This window comes from Acinonyx jubatus, chromosome B2 (assembly GCF_027475565.1).
Source record: "Acinonyx jubatus isolate Ajub_Pintada_27869175 chromosome B2, VMU_Ajub_asm_v1.0, whole genome shotgun sequence".
NCBI lineage: Eukaryota > Metazoa > Chordata > Mammalia > Carnivora > Felidae > Acinonyx > Acinonyx jubatus.
This window is the reverse complement of record NC_069385.1, coordinates 37,896,235-37,916,640: the sequence shown is the minus strand read 5'-3', so window position 1 is coordinate 37,916,640 and position 20,406 is coordinate 37,896,235. Positions and strand designations below refer to the sequence as shown.

General features: G+C 37.4%; 1 long non-coding RNA gene across 1 annotated transcript; it reads left to right on the top strand.

The window, feature by feature from the left end:
• Positions 1 to 975: 975 nt before the first annotated feature.
• Positions 976 to 13,362, top strand: LOC113598477 (uncharacterized). Its single transcript, XR_003419105.2, has 5 exons — positions 976 to 1,140; positions 1,613 to 1,773; positions 8,802 to 8,918; positions 10,551 to 10,591; positions 12,312 to 13,362. It is a non-coding gene; the product is annotated as an uncharacterized LOC113598477 (long non-coding RNA).
• The last annotated feature ends 7,044 nt before the right edge of the window (positions 13,363 to 20,406 follow it).

Here is a 20,406-nt window from a genome sequence, read left to right as displayed (position 1 = left end):
TGTAATAAGAAAACAGTAAACAAAAATACTTCCTTTTCATAAAATAAAGATATTACAGATTTTAACTTGAATTGATGATTATTTCATTTAACTTTTCAAGTAAATTAATAATTATAAATAAAATGCACCTTTGGAAACAATGTTTTATTGTATTTCTTAGTAAGTTCACTTTTTTTAGTTTATAAAATACATGTAGGTAATTACTTCTGACAAGAGTAGAGTCAATAAAATTTCTCAGTTGAGGTAAGCATCTCTTGCTATCAGAACTCAATTAGGAGAGAAAAAACCCCACACAGTCATTTGAGAAGATTAAATGTAACATATTATTAACTATATCAGGGATTGGTAAAGTGTGGGATTGGCTAGTAAGTAGTGGAGAGAACTCTAATGAATACATGAATAGAAGATATAAGTAGTCACTGCTCCTAAGCGTGGGATAGACACTCAGTGAGGAGTCCCCATTCTCCTGAGACTGCAATCCAGGTCTTGGAGAGAGCATAGACACTGGACGGTAAAAAAGTCACCATGATTGCTACACTGTGCAATGTGCTAGAAACCGACCCTGTGGTGTGCTGAGGGAGGCTGTTCACGGGGAGGTTTCTCATCAGAAATACTCTGAAGTACCACATGAGGGTGTGCCCGGGAAAGCTATTGGCTGCTGGTAGCTGCTGGCCATTCCGCACTGTAGGAGCCTGGCGCTGGAGAAGAAGCCTGTGCGGTGGGAGCCTGCCTGGTGAGAAAGTGTAAACCCGGGAGCAGATTTTTTTCCTTCCGCTATGTCTTTCCAGTGTCCTCTACTGAGAGAGCTGCAGTGTCAGCTGGCAAGGAAAAAAAATAGAGGTTTCAGATCCACTTTCACAGAGCAAGCAAAAAAAGTGAATTTGGAGTAGAGAAGTATTAATAACTGGCACAGTATTCAATTTTTAGAAATGATTACATTATATTTTAATATTGCCCATAGCCATATCGAATATTCTTTTTGACATGGACACAATAACATGTTACCATAGATCCATATACAGGAGAAGATTTTATTCTAAACAATTCTTAGAAATCAACATTCATGTAAGACAGTACTGGTTCAATAGTCAGTTAAACTGCCTTAGTTCCTGACTCTGTTCCTACCTACTGTGACTTTGGGTGAGGTTTTTCACATCTATGTACCCATTTCCTCATCTGTAAAATAGGATCAAAATGGGTTGTTGAGAGGGTTAAATGAAGATAAAGTATATATATATCACTTAGATCTGTGGCTGGCACAAGATAAGTTCTCAAAAATAGCTACTATTTTTTTTAGTTAACATTTTATATTTATCAAACTGGGAGTTTAAACTTTTTAAATGATTTTTCATCAACATAATTTATTTTCCAAGTATTTAGAAACTCATGAGGCCATGACCTTTTCTTTAGCTCATATATACAATTCTGATTGACAGCCACTGTGGATGTAAACGGGAGCAGATCATGGCTCCAAAATGAGAATTACATTTTTGAATGTCTTAATTTCAATGCTGATTAATCAGAATGCGGAATAAATATGCTATAAATAAATGCAACTTTTAGTTAATGGTGATGTAGTCATATTGACACATGCTGCTAAAATACTTCCTAGGAGAGGTGGTTCAAGATGGCGGTGTAGGGAGATCTTTACCTCACCTCCTTCCACGTACCCAACAAATATACAGCTACATCTGGAACAAGTCCCTCTGAAAGGAACCTGAGAACTGGTTGAACACCTGATCAATGAAGGATCAAAGGACCACACTGAGACAGGTAGGTCGAGCAAAGACACACTCTTGCCCAAAATTTCACTTTCTGTGCAGTGACCCATAGTCAGGAGGGATCTCAAAAAACAAACAAAAAGCAAACAAAAACATAAGTGGACCTTCTACCTAAGGAGGTAGAGAATAGGAGGGATGAAATGGCAAAGAGCTTTATGGAAGGAAGGAGATGGCTTGTGAAATGATTGGTTATTAAGGAATGTTATGAATGACAGTTATCATTTTGCCCTTTGCAATTATTTTTGCATTTCTTGGAATATTTATTAATTATGACTAATAAATTTATGGGTTAGCAAAAAACCTCAGTATATTTTCAAAGATCCAAAACAGCTTGTTCTAATCCTTTATTATTGTAATTGTTGCCACTTTGAAACCAGTTCCCTGGTTTTCTGCACTTTTAACTAGCTCTTCATGACCTACATTGGAGTCCACAGAATCTTCATGATTCTCTTTCCATGCAACTCTCATAATGGGCGTGCCACTATCATCTGTGGCTGGAACTCCACCTCCAACCACATAGCTTTCTAAAACATTCTCTTTTTAGATTTCACCTCACCCACTAATGGCTTAATGCTAATCAATCATTTAGCAATGTGGTAATAGAAAAATGTTTTCATTCTTCCAAACATTGGCATCAGTGCTTAGATTTTTTCCATAGTGTTTATGTCATCGTACCTTGGTTTGGAAGGCTAGGAGAGAGTCATACTAGGGGAAGGCAAAACCATATTAACTGACACTCTATCATAAAAATGGAAGAGCTTGTGCATATTTGGTGTATTGTTGGCAGAACCTTAAATTCACAGTTATGGGAAGCAATATATTTTTATACTTTTGGCTAAAACATTTATTAAAGCAGTCTCAAAAGAGATCTACCATGACCTACGCTTTCATATATGTCTGCCAAAGAAATATGGCCTCTTGGTACCCTGCATTTTGTGGAATGGTAAATAAGCCTGGTTTAAATACCCTGTCAACTGCACGGCCCTAAAGTTGAGGTCAGTTTGGTTTGGGCCACCTGAAAACTTATGTTCTCTCTCCCCTAGGTATTCTCACTAAGGCAATTTCTTCAAACTAGTTTCATTTGGGGCTGAATGTTATTTTAACCTTCTTTATGTGTTTCTTTAGCTTGGGAGGATAACATATGTATGAGGTTATGGTCTAAAGATGCTGCCTTTCCAGTTTACTTCACATTATATAAAGTTATATGGTCCTTCAAATTAAAAAAAAATATTGCTGCATGATAAAAATTATTTCTGTACCTGAACTAATAATATACCAACTATAGCTTTAGAGAGATAATGTTTCTACAGCCTCTTGACTTTTCCTAAATAAAATTGATGTTGAGTCCCACACAGTTGTGGGATATGTTCTTATAATCTAACATCTTTACAATATTTACTATTTTTTCACTCATAATTTTACACAAGCTAAAGCACCTATTGACATAATTTTACAAATTATTTGTCCTTTTTTCTAATAGAAAACATGGTAGAGTCATTCTCGTCATAGAGGCATCAGCAAATTTGCTATTTATCCTAATAATTTATCTAAAACATATATTTCATATGTAATCATTAACAGTATACTGCAGCAAAAAGGAACTAGTGAAGTGTGCATGTGTAGAAGAAAACGTGCTAGCACTATCCTGAACTCCTTCCTGTCTTACCGGGATATGTTTTCTCACATCCAGTTGCTTTACTCAATATCATCCTTGGGCAATGACTTCCTTCCCATCACAACAAGAAAAGGTTGACTTTACTTGCAAGGGTATTTTTCCAAGAAATGAATTTCATGATTTCAGAAGTTTCCCCATGTACAGTCAAAATGAAAAAATAATTAAATACATTGAAAAGTGGATGCTTGCTAGCAGGTTAGGCTACCTCTAGTGAACCAACCCCCATGGTATATTCAGTTGTAATTTGTGCCAAAACCAAAATCAAATTATGATATAGTTGTTGGCAAGTTGTAAAAAACCAAAAAATATTAATTTCACAAATATAAAAGACTAATTATATAAGAAAATGTGAGACAGGATGTACTACTCCCCTCGCTCTGTCTAGGGCAAAGTATTTTGACATGTATTTACTACTCAACATTTCATACACTTAACCCTTGAGCATTGACTGTATGTCCAGAATTGTCATTGACCTTTTGGAGTTTGAAATAAAATAGAAAAGTTTATTTTGTCCTTCAAAGTCTTTACTATAAAATATCTTCTGGGTGCACCTGGGTGGCTCAGTCAGTTAAGCGTCTGACTCTTAGTTTCAGCTCAGATCATGATCTCACAGTTCATGAGTTCCAGCCCTGCATCTGGCTCTGTGCTGACAGCGTGGAGCCTACTTGGGATTCTCTCTCTCCTCCCCTCTCTCTGCCCTTCCTGTGCTCAAGCTCTTTCTCTCTCTCTCTCTCAAAATAAATGAGTAAACATTAAAATAAAATATCTTCTAGGAGGTTCCACAAATGTTTTTTATTTTTTTCCTAAATGTATGTCTAAGAAAGTCCAAATAAAGCAACAATTTATTAAATATCCACCATGGAGAAAGCACTGCATATGCAATTTTAGTGATAGAATTTTAGTTCTCTGTGCAGAAGATTGTCTTTGGCATCGTTGTTTTCAACATCATCATCACCTCTGTGTTCATTATTTCTATGCTTCTTATGCACATGCCAGGCTCACAGTAAAACTGATCATATAGCATGACGTTGGTTTACAGTGTCAGTATAGTATCGCAGTTAAGACTATTGGCTTTACATATTGACTCCACAGCCAATAGCCTTAACTGTTCCATTATATGGTCTCTACTTATTATTCTGTGTTAAATACTCAATTCTCAAATTAAGCCATTACCAGAGTAAGTGTTCGCTACATACTCTAGATAAATGTTTGAAACCATTTTAGGCTTTTCAGAACTGAAACTAGGGGGAGTACACTGTAACTTTCATGTAACCAATGGGAGAAGAGTGGGTATGATGTGACCATCCCCAAATACCCCAATTTCGGGGAAAATAAAAAGCCCTGAGAGCTTTCAGGGAAATTAGGAGTGTTTATGTGACAGCTTTTGAAGTTCCAAGACAAGGATTAGAAAGCATTGGAATTAGAATTAGGGAACCTCACATTAGGGGCTGGAGGTAATTTGTCTAGGTACTTCTAGGCTTTACATTTCTGTCTGGAAGGGACACTGATGGGCAACACTCCCCAAGCCGTTGCTGTTGTTAAGAATCATTTAAACAAAGTCAACAACAATGGTCTCTATTATGAACTGAATATTGGTGTCTCCTCAAAATGCATATGTTGAAATTTAATCTCCAAGTGATGGCATTTGGAGGTGGGGCCTTTGGGAGCTAATTAGGTCATGAGGGTGGATCCCATGAATGGGATCGGTGCCCTTAAAGAGCAGGCCAGAGGCATAGCTTGCTTCCTGTCTGCTATGTCAGGCTATGAGGAGAAGTTGGCAGTTTGCAATCCAAAAGAGGACTCTCGCCAGAACCCCACTATGCTAGCACGCTGATCTTGGACTTGCAGCCTCCAGAACTATGAGAAATAAATTTCTCTTGTTTATAAAGAACCCACTCTATGGAATATCTGCTGCAGCAGCTCAACCTGACTACAACAGTCTCTACATATAAATTTGTATATTCTTTGTGTTACAGAGAGCTAATGCAGAATTTGGAAATTTATTTATGTCAATACATTGTTTGTAGAGATTTTAAAGCTAAAATTGGCTGAGGTTCTTTTCTATGGCTTTTAACTAAGTATAATTTTAGACAGAGTTAAAGTAGGGGGAGGAAAATATTACACTGCTGACAAAATTGTGTCAGTAGCAAGTAATGATGTGATCTCAGGTAAGTTAATATTTTTTTATATCTCAGTTTACGTATTAGTTTACATATTAAGTAGGGGCTCTTGGGTGGCTCAGTGGGTTAAGCAGGTAAGCATCTGACTCTTGATTTTGGCTCAGGTCATGATCTCATGGTTGGGAGACTGAGCCCACCCATGGGGCTCTTTCTGGGTGTGAAGCCTGCTTAAGATTCTCTCTCTCCCTCTGCCACTCCCTCACACACACTCTCTCTCTCAAAAGAAATAAAAATGATAGTTAAATAACACAAAGTATCAGGACTATTTTTCAGTTCAGGTTGTTCATTTAAACATTTATTCAATATTTGCTTATTAAACGTTTGTTGACTTTCCTCCACGGGCCAAGCCCCGGGCCAGGTGGCAGAGGCACAAAGATGAGTAAGTCATTTGTCCCTGTTTCTGAGAAATTCAGTCTAGTGGGAATAAAAATGGTTCTATAGATAAGAAATGTTTGAAGTTTTGTGGGTGAAAAAGAACAAAGAAATAAACTGCCAAAGAGAGTCAGGGAAATGTCCAGAGGAGAGGTGAGATCTTCTGTGAATCTTCAGGGGCAAGGAGAAGGAACAGAATCCCAGGTTAAAGGAACAGGGTGCAAAGGTATGGGGAAAGTGGGTGTTTTTGAGGAACAATGAGAAACTTAGTATAATCTGGGGAAAGGGAAAGTAAGGAGAAGGATAGTGTGGCGAGGGCAGAAAATGAAAGAAATACATGGTGAAAGATTTTGTTTGCCAGATGAGAAAGTCTGGACTTGATGCTGCAAATAATGGGAAACCAGTACAGGTATTTAAGCACTATGATGATTTTTAAAAACGCCCTGCATTTAAAATGTGTGGCACACAATCTCTTTTCTGTCCTTCCTTCCTTTTGTTTAAATGGCCTTCTACTGGAGTCCTCTGAGTATCACTGTTTTTATACTCTTCAGGGCCTCATTGACCCCTTCTTGACTCCAAATTACTTCCATTATAAACTGCCTTTAAGTCTGTGCCAATTGTGCCAGAGTGAAAAGATATGGTAAATGTAATCCCCAAAGAGAACTCAATCATGAAATGTAATGTATATCCCTGAATCATTTGGTTTGAGAGTCATGCATTTATATTAACTGTGTAATTGCCACACTTGGTCTTCAGTCACATCATCTGGCTCTACACATCTGACGATGGCTAGTATCACATGAAACACAGGAATATCTAGGAGGATAAAATCTGAAAATTAATAAATATGGACAGGGCCATATTTGGTCAAACTGAGTGTCTGTGGACATAAGGAATTTTGAAAATTATTTGTAAAATTGACTTAAACGTTTTTGGAATACCATGACATTTTTGGATAAAAGTTTCTAGGAAAAGCATTAAGTATCATTTTGTTGGGTGTCTAAGGCTTTGAAATAATCTTAACATTCTTGAATATTGTAAAATACTTGGATTAGTTGATATTGTGAAGTGTATCTCTCCTGAGACCTGAATATTGACTTGGTGTTCTCGTTTAAGATAAAATATCTCAGGCCTTTTTTCTTACTCCATTGTCCTTTTTATGAACTTGTTAAGAATATATATAATTATAACTCTTTGCTGTTGATATAAGAATATATAAATTAGAATGAAAACATCTTTTTAAAATGAACTGATGGTTCATGGTGATGAATAAAATATCTACACAATTTGTTCAAAGTTGGGGCTCAAATAGGAAAAGAAGATAATTAGCACATATGAACATATAATACACACTACTGTATATATTTAATATAAAACACACATTAGACAATTTAGAATTCCACAAGCAATGAAACACTAATCCTTTGAGGTGTTAAAAGTTGTTTCATGGAAAAAGTCCATAATCAAGTAAGTCTGGCAATGCTGAATTATTATTTTCCTCCCCTTTTTTAGAAAACATCGACACTTATTAGCCCTTTAAAGTCTCCTAGATGTCCTGCCATAAAGAAACTCATTGTTTAACCTAATACTTCCAAAACTTACTTGTGTTTGGAAATTCTCCTCTCCTCAGAATGTTTATTAATATCTCATGGGACTCTAGTATTCTAAGGAACGTTTTCTGGGAAAAGTAGACATAGAGTATAAGTAAATATAATATATTACATACACAGAGGTGGATACAATAAACATAACACATTGCCCCTGGTGAACTGGAGCAGGTTGTCTTGACATAAGCTGTATACTTTGAGGTTTTACAACTGAATGCAGTGCCTGGAACACAGTAGGTACTAAATAAATATCTACTGAAGTGATCTGTTTTTATCCTGTAGTTCACTCTCCCCATCCCCATTCTCCCTCCAATGGCCAATTTTCTATAACACTCCCTGAAGCTATTTTTGCCTGTGGTCAGACAAGCTAAGTAAGTTACTAAGATCCCTTGTAATAAAAACCCTGTGCTCAGCATATTTTAACTTGAGTTACAACAAGGAGCTTCTTTTGGTGGTTGTAAAACACCCCTTAGTCCTGAAACCCTAGCATGTTGAAATAGATCGTGTAGCCATTAACCATCAGAGGATTGTTTTCTCAATGTTACATTACCTCTGCCCACGTTGAAGAAGGCAATAGTCTTCAGGGCTCACTGATCTTCCTTGGCCTCAGGCTTTTTCAGCTTTCTCTGCTCTGATGGCATTTCTTCACTTAGGGTTTGATCATTCCAGGTTTAGGGTTATGCTTCCCATCTTCATGGCAACCCAGGTGCTGAAGTCCAGTCTATATCTTGTGAAATTTAAAAGAGTCGAATGGCTTTTTCTATATTGATGTTATCTCGTAAGGTTTTTCTATGAACTCCTTCAGCAAACATTTTAGTGCCAACTGATTTTGAGGTGAAATATAGACTATTCAACATGTTCTCATGGTCTAATAACAAAGCATGCACATAACCAGCAATCACAGTTCCAGGTGATAATAAAAATGCTCAAAGCATGCATGGGAGGCAGTGTTCTCTCGGAGAAGACTAATCTTCTCAGTATAGTCAAAATATCCTCAGATTCTTTGCATTTCTCCCTCCACCACATACCTGAAAAAAAATATCCATCCTTCCTTAGGCTCAATTTGGAATTCTTTAAGACAACTCTTATCAGTTTCTCTTCTCTCTTTAAACCTCCCTCTTCTCCCACCTTTTAAATATGCACTCTTAGTTGATAATCTTACCTCACTTTTTTTTTTAACAAATAGAAGACTTTAGAATAATTCCCTCATCTTCTCACCACCAAACTTACCAGCTACCTGCATCTGCACTCTGCCTTCCTCTTTCCTGCTGTGTTGGAAGAAGTGTCCCTTCTTTAATCAAAGGTCAGTGCCTTATGTAGAAATTTATGTACTTATGTACTTTTGCCTTATGTAGAACTTTATCTCTACTATTGTTTCTCTCTTCTACTTAGTTAATCACTCCATCTCTGCTGGGGCATTTCCACCAGCTTAAACATCTTGCAATATCTCCCATGTTGAAAAACCAAAAGATGGAGGAGAAAAAAAGGAAGCTTGTTTTTTAAGCACTCTCTCTACTAACCCATTTTTTTTTTGCCCCTTATCACATCCAAATTTATATAAACAATTGTCTACACACTCTGCCTATACCTCCTCAACTCTTCTTCACTTCACCAGTCCTCCAGTCTGGTTCTGTTCCCATACCTTCCTTGATGCTGATCTTTAGGTCATGGAAGCCAATAAACTCTTTTTCTGTCCTCATCTTACTAGACCTGTCAGCAACCTACAATATGACATCTAGGCCCTTATCAGAGACCTCCTTGGCCTTGACCTCTGTATCTGTTCTCTTGATTATTTTTCTACCACACTGGCCATTCCTTCTTTCATTGTTCTTTGGTGTTCTCTCTAATGATTGTTATTTTTCAGGACTTGGCTCTCCCTTTTTGTTTGGCTGAACTTTCTCATTATGTGATCTCATCTATTTCCATGGTTTTATATTTCTCTGTTGTGTTGTGACTCCTTTGAGCTTCAGAATCATATCCAACTACCTACTTGAATATATTTCATCACTGTCTCAGTTTGGGAAGTATCATGAAGTGGCCTCATTTGGCATTCTGTTCTACTCACTACAGGTGTGGGAGTCTCTCTTCAAGACCACCATCTCCCCCACTAACTATCTAGGGCTTTCTCAAGTACTGTGAGTCACTGGGATATTGAGAAATGATTTGTGTACTTGTCCATATGGGGTAAGTCAGAGAAGAGTCAAGCAAAATCTGAAGCACCAACAGGTGTCACTCCTGCTGAGCAGTGGCTGGGAGACGTGCCAGAAGCTATTGAAGAGATGCCTTTATTAGACATTGATGAAAAGAGCAGCTTGCATAACCTCTGGGCACAAGGGATGGACAGTGATTGCATAAAAAGTAGGCCAGGGCAGACATCAGATGATGACTTCCACATGGTTCCTAGGTAGTTAACAATGCTCCTCACTGTGGCCCTTTGCTAAGCTAGTCCCCTTTCCTGTCCATGTGGCCCATTTATGTCTAGCCCTCTTGACCTGTACTACCAACCTCTCTACTCTCATCACTGCCATCTTTTGTTCTTCTTCATCTCAGAGAATCTCTTTTTTTCTGAGTGCTGGGAAAGGGAAGAGGATTGCAGGGGTGGGCGAGGGCATGGTAGAGCAAAGTCCTGACCTGCCTAAGTATATCTCTCCCAATCATTTTTATCCATGCTAGGAATCTTTTCATGTTTTAAAAGGATCCAAAACCAAGAAGTCTCCCTCTTTTCTCTAGATTCTACAGTTCGATCCTTACTTTAATTCGCTTGAGTACAGAATAGCATGGCTGTGTGAATAGAGCTTGGGAGAGGAGAAAAGTAAACATCCGGAAATATATCAAACTATTATCTCACCAAGATGTTTCTTTAGTCAGCTCAGGCTGCTATAACAAAATATCATGGAATAGGCAGTTTAAACAACAGAAATTTATTTTCTTACAGTTCTGGAAGCTGGAAAGCCAAAGATCAAAGTTCAGTTTCAGGTGAGAATTCTCTTCCTGGCTTGCTGTCTTCAGGAAGCCTTGCTGTTGAGAAGGAGGGAGGGAAGAGGGGAGAGAGAGAAGGGAGAGGGGAAGAGGGAAGAAGAAAGAGAATTTAAAAGGACACCAGTTTTATAGATCACCTCCACCTTTATGACATCCTTTAATTATCTTCTGAAAGTCCCTATCTCCAATATAGTCCTATTGGGAGTTAGGCCTTCACCATATGGATAGGGTGGGAGGACATAGTTCAGTCCATAGAACTGTCTAACAGGAATTTCAAATTTTAATGTCTTAAAACAGATCACCTGATTCTCTCCAATCCCCACACCCTCATCCACCAAAACTTCCTGTCACAGTCTTTTTTCTCAAATTGAGTAATCAGCACAATTATCTGATAACTTGCTTTAGCGTAAAACTTGGAGCCATTTATTCCTGAGTCTTCTCATTTTCTTACTCTGTACGTCAAACCCAAAAGCAAGACCCTTTGCCTTTATCTCCATAGAATTTCTTGAATTTGTTCACCTCTCCGTCTCAACAATTCATACACTAGTGCATGCCACCATCACCTTGACTGCCAACCTTCTTAAATGATGTCCCCACTTCTAATCTTTTCCACCTAATAATTCACTCCCTACAACTAGAGTGATTTTATCAAAGTGTCAATCAAATTATTACACCCGCCTGAATGAAACTTTTCAGTGGGTCTCACTGCACTTCAAATACAGTCTAATTGCTTTACCTTAACCCACAAGACTCTCGTAAAGTCTTTGGGTGTTAAGGGAAAGATATTTAGATGTTACAGAAATTCAGATGGAAGAAATGCTTAGATATGCTTTTGAGAAACAACAATGTGGAAGCAGAGAGACAATAGAAAGGAGAAAGATTATACTGGTGACAGGAAGACATATATAGACTACGGATACAATTCACAAGGTAAGTTATAAAAGTCAAAACTAAGGTAGATGGTATTAGATGTGGGAATTTATTGAAGAGTATTGATGAGATGTAGAAAGAAAAAAAAAGCTATGCTGAACTGACATGAAAATGTAAAAGACAATAAGGGAGCAGGCTCCTCCCAGACTTCCGACTCTGGTGCCTAAGGGCATTGCAGGATCATTTGCTTAGGTAGAGATGGAGGAGGAGGAAATATTTGTAGAGGGGTTGATAAAATCCTTTTGACCCATGCTAAATTTAAAAGTCTATGGAAAATCACAATGGGTCATGTTAATTGGGCTGCTGGATATAGATTTCTGGGACCTGAGGTATAAATATCTGGGAATCAGGCTTCAAAGAGGAAAGGATAGAATCCTTGACTGCATACTGTTTCAGTGTATAGAGGAGAAGAAGAGGAGTCAATGGAAGAGATGGAGGAGAAGTAGATAGAAATGTGAGTGGAAAATCGGTCTTTCAAAAACCCAGGGAATGAGTAGGAGATGATGACAAATGTTGCAAAAGAAATCAAATAGATAGAAACTAAAAATTGCTCTTTGGATTTGCAGACAGAAACCATTAGTGGAATTTTGAGAGTAGTTGGGAAGAAGTTACAGGGACAGAAGGTGGATTACAGTGTTTTGAGGATAGAATTAGGGTTAGTTTTATTCTCAAGGAGCTTGGTTGAAAAGGAAATGACAGAGCTAGAATGTAGTCTAGTGGGAGCCATATGGTCAAAGGTTTATGCATGCATTTTGTTTTTGTTTTTGTTTTTGTTTTTTGCAATTAGAAGAGAAGGAGCCATGAATTATGGAGACACCTGTCACCTAATGAATTGACTAACAAACAATAAAATAGGAGAAGACGTTAATAGATGGTAGGAAGAAGGAGGGGCCTTTGTTAAGTAAGGCAACACATCTCTTCAGACTTGTCCTGGTCACTCTACCAATAAAAAGCATGGGATTGATGCATATATATTACTTCTTGTTGAATAGAGCTTTATGTTTTCTATGGAGTTAAAAAGTGAATGATGTGTTTGTGTATGTTTTATCCCCCAAAATGCCTAAATTAATTTTGTTTTTGACTTTTGTATGGCTCATGTCTAATTTCTTTCCTCATTGATGGGTGGTCCTGGAGAGATAAGATTTGACTGTACCCTGCAGTGGCATTATATTCTTCTTGACCTTCTTTCTATACAAACTGGAATCTTTATGACTCTTGTAAGTTAACCTATAAAAGTTTCAAAATCTACTGCCGCTTCTGTACTGTCAACCACTCAAGTCCTAATCATTCCAGCTACAATGTGTTTTACTTTGTTTTACCTTTTAATGAGATCTTTGACATCAATTCCTTTCTCCACGGTTCAGTTTATTTTTATTTGACAACTTAGCTTGTTATAGGAGCAATTGAAAAACTCACCTAATTAAAATTCACACATCATGAAGTTTAATTCAGTGGTAAGGTTAATTTTCCTCTAAGCTATTGAATGTCAGTGATTACTTTTCCAGTGGAAGTGAGGACGAAACCAAAAAAGAACTTTTCATTCCTTTTATCATTAGCATAAACTATCCCCAACCAAAATACTAAAGAGAAAGTCCTAGGAAAAATCCTCAATATGGATCAAAACTGTACTACTGCAGATGGCAAAGATTCTGTTCTCAGTAAGTATGAGATGCTTTAAAAAGAAAGTGGTAAATGTAATCTTACAAGAAGTATGTGAATGGGGCCCAGTCATCTTAGAAATAGTTCACTGCTTAGAGGTTGTACTAGTTGACATTAGTTCTCATTCACTAGTTCTGGTGGTCTAAAGCATTAAATGCACTTCTGCTTTGGGAAAAGGGAATGGGTTAGAGGACAGAATACTTAAGAATAGATACCTCAGAACTGTGAATCTTTGTCCTTTCTTCTTCGTGAGTGGCATCCAACCATGCTGGAGATATTTGGCCATGGAAACAGACTATGCATTTGTCCTAACTGCTTCTCAAAAAAGACTTGGATACATTACAGTGACCATTATTTTTAAAAGATTGAGGTACAGAAATTTTTTGCTGGGGATGGAATTAAGGTACCCACATTCCACTGTCCTGGGTAGGCATTAGCCCACTCCTACATTATGGGAAGCTGTGGGAATCTTCAGGTTTTTTCCCCTCTTTTCTTTATGCCTTAGTTGAAATTACACAGTGTCTAAGTTTATTTTGGCTTATTTGTATGTTTGCATAATTAAGTTTGTTCATCCATAAAATGGCAATAATAATACCATATACTCCACAGGGAATTTTGAAGATAAAATGAGATTAAACCAGTTACAGCAATTAGAATTAGCCAGCACAGTTTAAACACTCAATAAGTATCGGCTGTTATTATTCATTATTCACTTATGCGATGCATATTTGTTAACCACAGGTCATGTTCAGGGTGCTATGTTGATGTGGCACTCTTTTATTTATTCATTCAACTAATATTTACTGAGCACATGTGATAACTTGGGTACTTTACTAGATGTTAGGGACACAGCAATGATTAAAACAAGGTTCAGGACCCCATGTATTTTATAGTACAAGGGGAATGAGAGATGATAAACAAATATAGAATATAGAATATAATATCAAGAAGCGAGGCTCTGAAAGATAAATTATATATAATACAGTGGTAAACAAAATAGACAGACCTAACACTCACTATTAAACTTTGGACAAAATAAAGACAAATGTGGGAGTTTAAAATTAAGGGATGGAGTAGTTAAAGTTAGGGGATAGAGGTAATCAAGGTCCAAGAAGTAGCTATGGGTATGGTGATTGAAATGATGTTTGTGTGGCAGGGGAAGTTATGGGGGAAGGAGGGTTCACTGAGGCTGCAAAGGCCAAGAATCTGAGAACTTGGGAGTTGAATGGCTCATCCATACACATACTGATTTGACACTGATCTATAACCTGGGAAATCCCTGGACCAGAACCTCCTTAAGTCAGAACATAGATGTTATTATAAAGTACAAATGAGATGTTGATCCAGATTAGGAATTCATTAAAATGGAAAAATGTTTGGTTTATAATTAAGACTTTTCCATCCCAGAATTTTAAGAATTTTGTTGTTCATTATCCTTTGTTTTCAAGTAAAATGACATGGTTTTTTAATTATTTTATTATTATTATTTTTTTAATGTTTATTTTTGAGAGGGAGAGAGAACAAGCAGGGGAGAGGCAGAGAGAGAGGGAGACACAGAACCCAAAGCAGGCACCAGGCTCTGAGCTGTCAGCACAAGCCCGATGTGGGGATTGACCCCACGAACTGTGAGATCATGACCCTAGTCTAAGGCGGCTGCTTAACCAACTGAGCCACCTACATACCCCTAAAATGACATGGTTTTCAATAGGCATCTTGAAGACTTGATTGCATAAAAAGACCATAAGAACTCCATATATTTGGGAGATTGATACATTTATTTCCCTCAGAAAAATACCTTTGGTTCAAGTTTATATGATAATGAACCCCAGTTCAGCATCACCCCCCCAGAGCATTCCTGAACAGACAAGTTGTCAGAAGGGAATATATGAGAAGTTTTAGACCATCTATACTGGTTTGCCATGGTGTCCTCACTTTAGACTCAGAGACACGAAGGGTCTTTTCCTTGAGTGCCATACTCTGGTGTGTTCTGCTTATCCCCAATGAACAAGGATAAATTAAAGAACAAATGAAGCCCTTTCTTCCGTTTTTAGTGGCGTGGCTGTGGCCTTCCTTGTATGGCACCAAGCCTCCAGCTCCCGATTTGTAGCATCTCGGAATGGCTGTATGAGAAAGCTAAACTTTGGCTTTTAACAAGGAAATTAAAAGACTTGCTTTCACAGTTCACAGCTATTTACCTCTGTCTAATGTTATAAAGTAAAAGAAGAAGTGGCCTATGATAGTGCTTGATTCATGGAAAGGAGGAATCTAATAAAAAGAAAAAAATAGTGTGAAACCATAAATTAAAAAAAAACCTCACATATGTCATGAAAGCTGTTCTTTTTAATACTTTAGAGAGGTTAATAATTTACTTTAGTGTGTCTTATTCCATCGAACCTTTTGAATAGCTATATGGTGCCAGTTATATCACAATGGCATTTTGAGACTAATAATTCAATGTTTTTTTAAAGTAATTTAATGTTTAAATGTAGACATGATGAACTTTTTTTAAAATTTTTTAAAAATTGTTTTAAACGTTTTATTTATTTTTGAGACAGAGAGAGACAGAGCATAAACAGGGGAGGGTCAGCGAGAGGGAGACACAGAATCCGAAACAGGCTCCAGGCTCTGAGCTGTCAGCACAGAGCCCGACGCGGGCCTCGAACTCACGGACCGCGAGGTCATGACCTGAGCTGAAGTCGGCCACCCAACCGACTGAGCCACCCAGGCGCCCCTGATGAACTCTTTAGAAGACAGAATTTGTTTCAATTTTTCAAACTAGAAACGTAGAAACTAAAAAGTTATCATAGGATCTTCACGCAGGGTAAGTTGTATTGCATTGCCTGGAGAAGCACACACTGTATGCCTCGCACACTGACATTGCTGAATGCCTGCTGGATGAAAAAACTTGGTGAAATAAACCATGGAACTGCCACTTTCCAAAACTACAGTAATTCATCAAATTAAAAACTGAGCTGCGAACTTGAAGATCAAATCAATATATAAATCTCTATAAAATTATACCTTTTCCTTAAAAATGGAAGTACCTACAGATATGGCTGGGCTTACCATTTTACCTATATTTATATTATACTTATAAATATATTTAATTATATTCCAATATCAGCTGTTTACTTATATTCCAATATCAGCACAAATTAACAATCAGAGGTCTTCTATGTGAATGTTTGGCCATAACAAATAAATATTACAAATGTTGCTGAAATATTCAGAGGACTAAGTATCTTCTTTTGAATCATATAGTTTCCTCTGAAACAACTGTTGACATTTGTTCCCATAGTGCAAGTTCCCTTTCTGAACCAAAAGGTGACTCCTCTGAATACCTTGAAAATGTGTGGGTTATTCAACTGCCAGTATTGGTGGTGGACACAGCTTTGAGGTAGAAGGAGGGTTTGAGAAGCAAAAGGGCTTAAGGTGTAAGGAGAAAAGACAAATTAATTAGCTTGTCAAATCCTTCCTCTTAGCACAAACATAATAGAGTCTTACATAATGTAGTATGGTGTCATGGTAATACTTGGTGTCTATTTCCTCCTTTTCATATTTCATTTATGGTTTCAGAAGTAATCATAAATTTGGATGGTTATTTGTAATTATTGGACATGGTGGTTGAGGAACATTTAGCAATGTGAAAACAGCAGTATCAAATAATTTATATTATGCTTAAGGTCTATATACTTATAAACATAGCATAAGTGAAATATGATAGTGAGTTTACATTGCTGTGTGAATCCAGATATTGCTTTAAAAGATATGTGAGGAGGGGTTCTTGGGTGACTCAGTCGGCTGAGCATCCAACTCTTGATTTTGGCTTAGGTCGTGATCCTGGGGTCATGGGATTGAGCCCCACCTTGGGCTCTGTGCTGAGTGTGGAGCCTCCTTGCGATTCTCTCTCTCTCTCTCTCTCTCTCTCTCTCTCTCTCTTTCTCCCTCTCCCCCCTCTCCCCTGCTCATGCTCTCTCTCTCTCTCTGTCAAAAAAAGTATGAAGATTGCTGAAGCAATAGTAATTTATTTAATGGAATTAAACTATTTTGTAACATTTCTGTGATTACAAATATTTCTGATCCCATTTTAATGTTTGAACAAAATAGGTAAGATTTATGGTTTATTTTCAAATCTTTAAATTTCTTAAATAATTTTTTAAGTTGTCTCCATACCCAGCCTGGAGCCCGACATGGGGTTCAACCTCAAAACCCCAAGATCAAGACCTGAGCTGAAATTAAGAGTTGGTCACTCAACCGACTGACCCACCCAGGCACTCCTTAAATAATTGTATTAATTTTATTGCTACTATGTCAGGAAAAAAAAAAGTTTCTACAAACTACCATTTATAAAATCATACTGAAGTACTACATTGACTCAAGAAAGGTTGCTTAATTTGGCATCACTGTCAAGAAAACATAAATTATGTAAAATTACTGATTATAACATATTTAGTGATTTTGTTAAATTGAAGGTAAGGCAAATAACTTTTATGGCATAAATAATAATCAGAATTTGTCTTTATCTTATTGCTTACCCAGATATTGCTAGTTTGGCAAACAGAACAGCATGCTCAGAAAATACCCAGTAATAATTAAAATCAGTAGTCTTTATCAATTTTAGTTCACATGCAAACCAGAGCTATGCATGTAGTTTTCAGTTTTGTTTTTAGAAAGGTGTATTTTTCAAGGCTGGAGGACAGGACACATTTTATTTAACTGTTTATTAGCTTGACTTAAACTTCTAAATATTTATACGAATGTTAGGTGGGCCTCTGTTTATACTCTTGAGCAGGCCCTTCAAACATTAGAGGAGGGCATGAATTTCCACTGACTCATCATCTGATTCTAGCCTACATAAAAAAAAGACAGTGTTCACTAGAGAGTGAAGATGTGGTTATGAATTTCTTGAGAGAGCATTGATAGTGTACTATGTATTCCTTCTATCCTGCTTGGGGAGAAGAGTAATAGGGAATATTCCTTTCAGTTCAGACCAACTACAGGATTCTTGAAGAATATCATTTGAGAGCTTGATATGTCCCCCTTAGGTGGTTAGAGGAGCATAATGACTGATATGTGACTCTTACCTGTGAAGCCTAAGGGCTGGATCAAACAGCCTGACCATATTGAGAAGGAGGTGCATTTATAGTAGGGGAAAGGGAAATTGGTTGTTTCCAGAAATCAATGTGGATCTCACAAAACAGAGCTGGCCTGGGATTGTCATACAGATCCCACTGGATAGGACTTATACGGGAGAAAGTATCCCATCAGAAAAATGAATTGCTATAAACCAAGAGCTGAGGGAAGACTCAATAGTGGCATCCAGAGGAGACATCTCTTATATCAAGGAAATAAAGCCAGAGTTCCCCAGCAGGCATATCATGCGTTAACCCACAATTGTCCCTCATGAGAGAAAGGACGCAAATCTCTGCACGTAGCATACTCCAACACCATATTTCAAATGCACCAGTTAAGTGAGGAGGGTGGGAGATGAAACCAGGATGCTGTGACAAAACTGTCACTCAGCCCTCCACCCCCTCTTCCCTTATCTCTATAAGTCTTCCAAGCCCAATGTAGTCCCAAGCTGCAGGAAGGGAGAAGCTTTAAGTTAGATTGGAGTTCTAATATCACACTGGACTGGACTTTATCAGACTTTGAAAAGGAGAATATTCATAAATTATTTATGAGCTGTTATTAAAGCTATAGGAATTCCTCCAAGATTTCACTCAAGGGCAGGGAAAGAACTATTTGTTGAAGTGAGTTTAACAGGAAGTTTTAAGAAAAAATGTAGTTGCTTTTTGTTTGTCTTCTGAGTATAGTGTGTGCACTGAGTACATCAGTTTGCAGAACGTATTAAAGGAAATCATAATGTTTTTCTGCATTACATAGAAAAAGACTTGTCATTTAAGGCAAATTTTGAGCTTTTGCTTATGAAAATATTAAAAAATGTCTATAAATAGTACTATCAAGTAAGTAAAAAAGCCTAAAGTGGACACGTTAGTATGAGTAAAGCATGGACCGTGTAGAAGAAGGAATGCAAAGGTTGAAGAACATGTGAAGTAAAATCCAGAAGAAACCCAAACAGAATCTTTGAAGATATTTATAAATTATTCAATAGGAAGAACTAGAAATGCAAGTCAGAACTTCTCTGTACAATATTCAAAGTTTGTAGCATATATTTCTGTGATGGTTTCTTGGAGTAAAACAAATGTCATGGCAGCGTACCTTTGGTTATCTACTTTGAAACCAGTGATCCCCAAGCTTAGTTGCTCAAAAGAGCATTGTTGTTTGATTGACTGGTCTCAGCTGGGTTGTTCTTCTGCTCTATGCGATGCTGTAGTTATCTTAGAGTTCAACTCAGCTAGGACATACAAGATGCTCACTGACACGGTTGGCTGTGGAGGTTAACTGTTGGTGGGAGACTCAGGTGCGACTATCAATCTGAGTGCCTCTATTCTCCTCAATATGGCTTTTCCTTTTGTCTTTGGCTTCATGTAGCATGTTGATTGGGTCCATGGGGTGAAGGGAGGAGAGTTTCTCAAGAGCAAGAATTCCAAGGGTAAGGAAGCAGAAGCTGTCAGTCTTCTTAAAGTCTCAGGTCAGAATATTACTTCTATTGCATCCTGTTGATCAAAGAGTACATAGCCAGCCCAGACTCAAATGAAGGGAAAATAAACTCTACCTCCCCGTAGGGGAGTGGCACACACAAACAGGGAAGAAAAGAATTGATGGTAGCCATCTAGAGGCTAGAAACTGTGGTGCAATCATTCTTAAGAATCCTTTGTTTTCATAAAATTGTGACTTCAAAATATGGTCAGGTTTTATTATATCGAAAAGATTGTGTAGGCTGTCTTATTTAACTAACACACACAATTCTCTAGCAACCAGAATAGGCAAATTCAGGAAAGCACAATGCCTTTGTTTGTTTTTGTAACCTGGCCTGGGGTCTAGGATTGTATACTTTCTCACTAAGTTCTTTAGTAATATTTGTGACTAACTTCTAATTAGTCAAAATGTTTATTTTGAATCTTCCTATTTGAATTTCTTAAATCCTACTGGGTGATTGAGAAAGATAGTTTATTAAAACAAGGAAATGGTTTGAAGAAACAAGGAAATGGTTTGAAGTGGTGGATATATGTTAAATATGTGTATTAATTCCATAAAAAGTAACCAGAAATAATATTACATTTCAATTCAATTCACTTTTTTCAAAAATTAAGCATAAG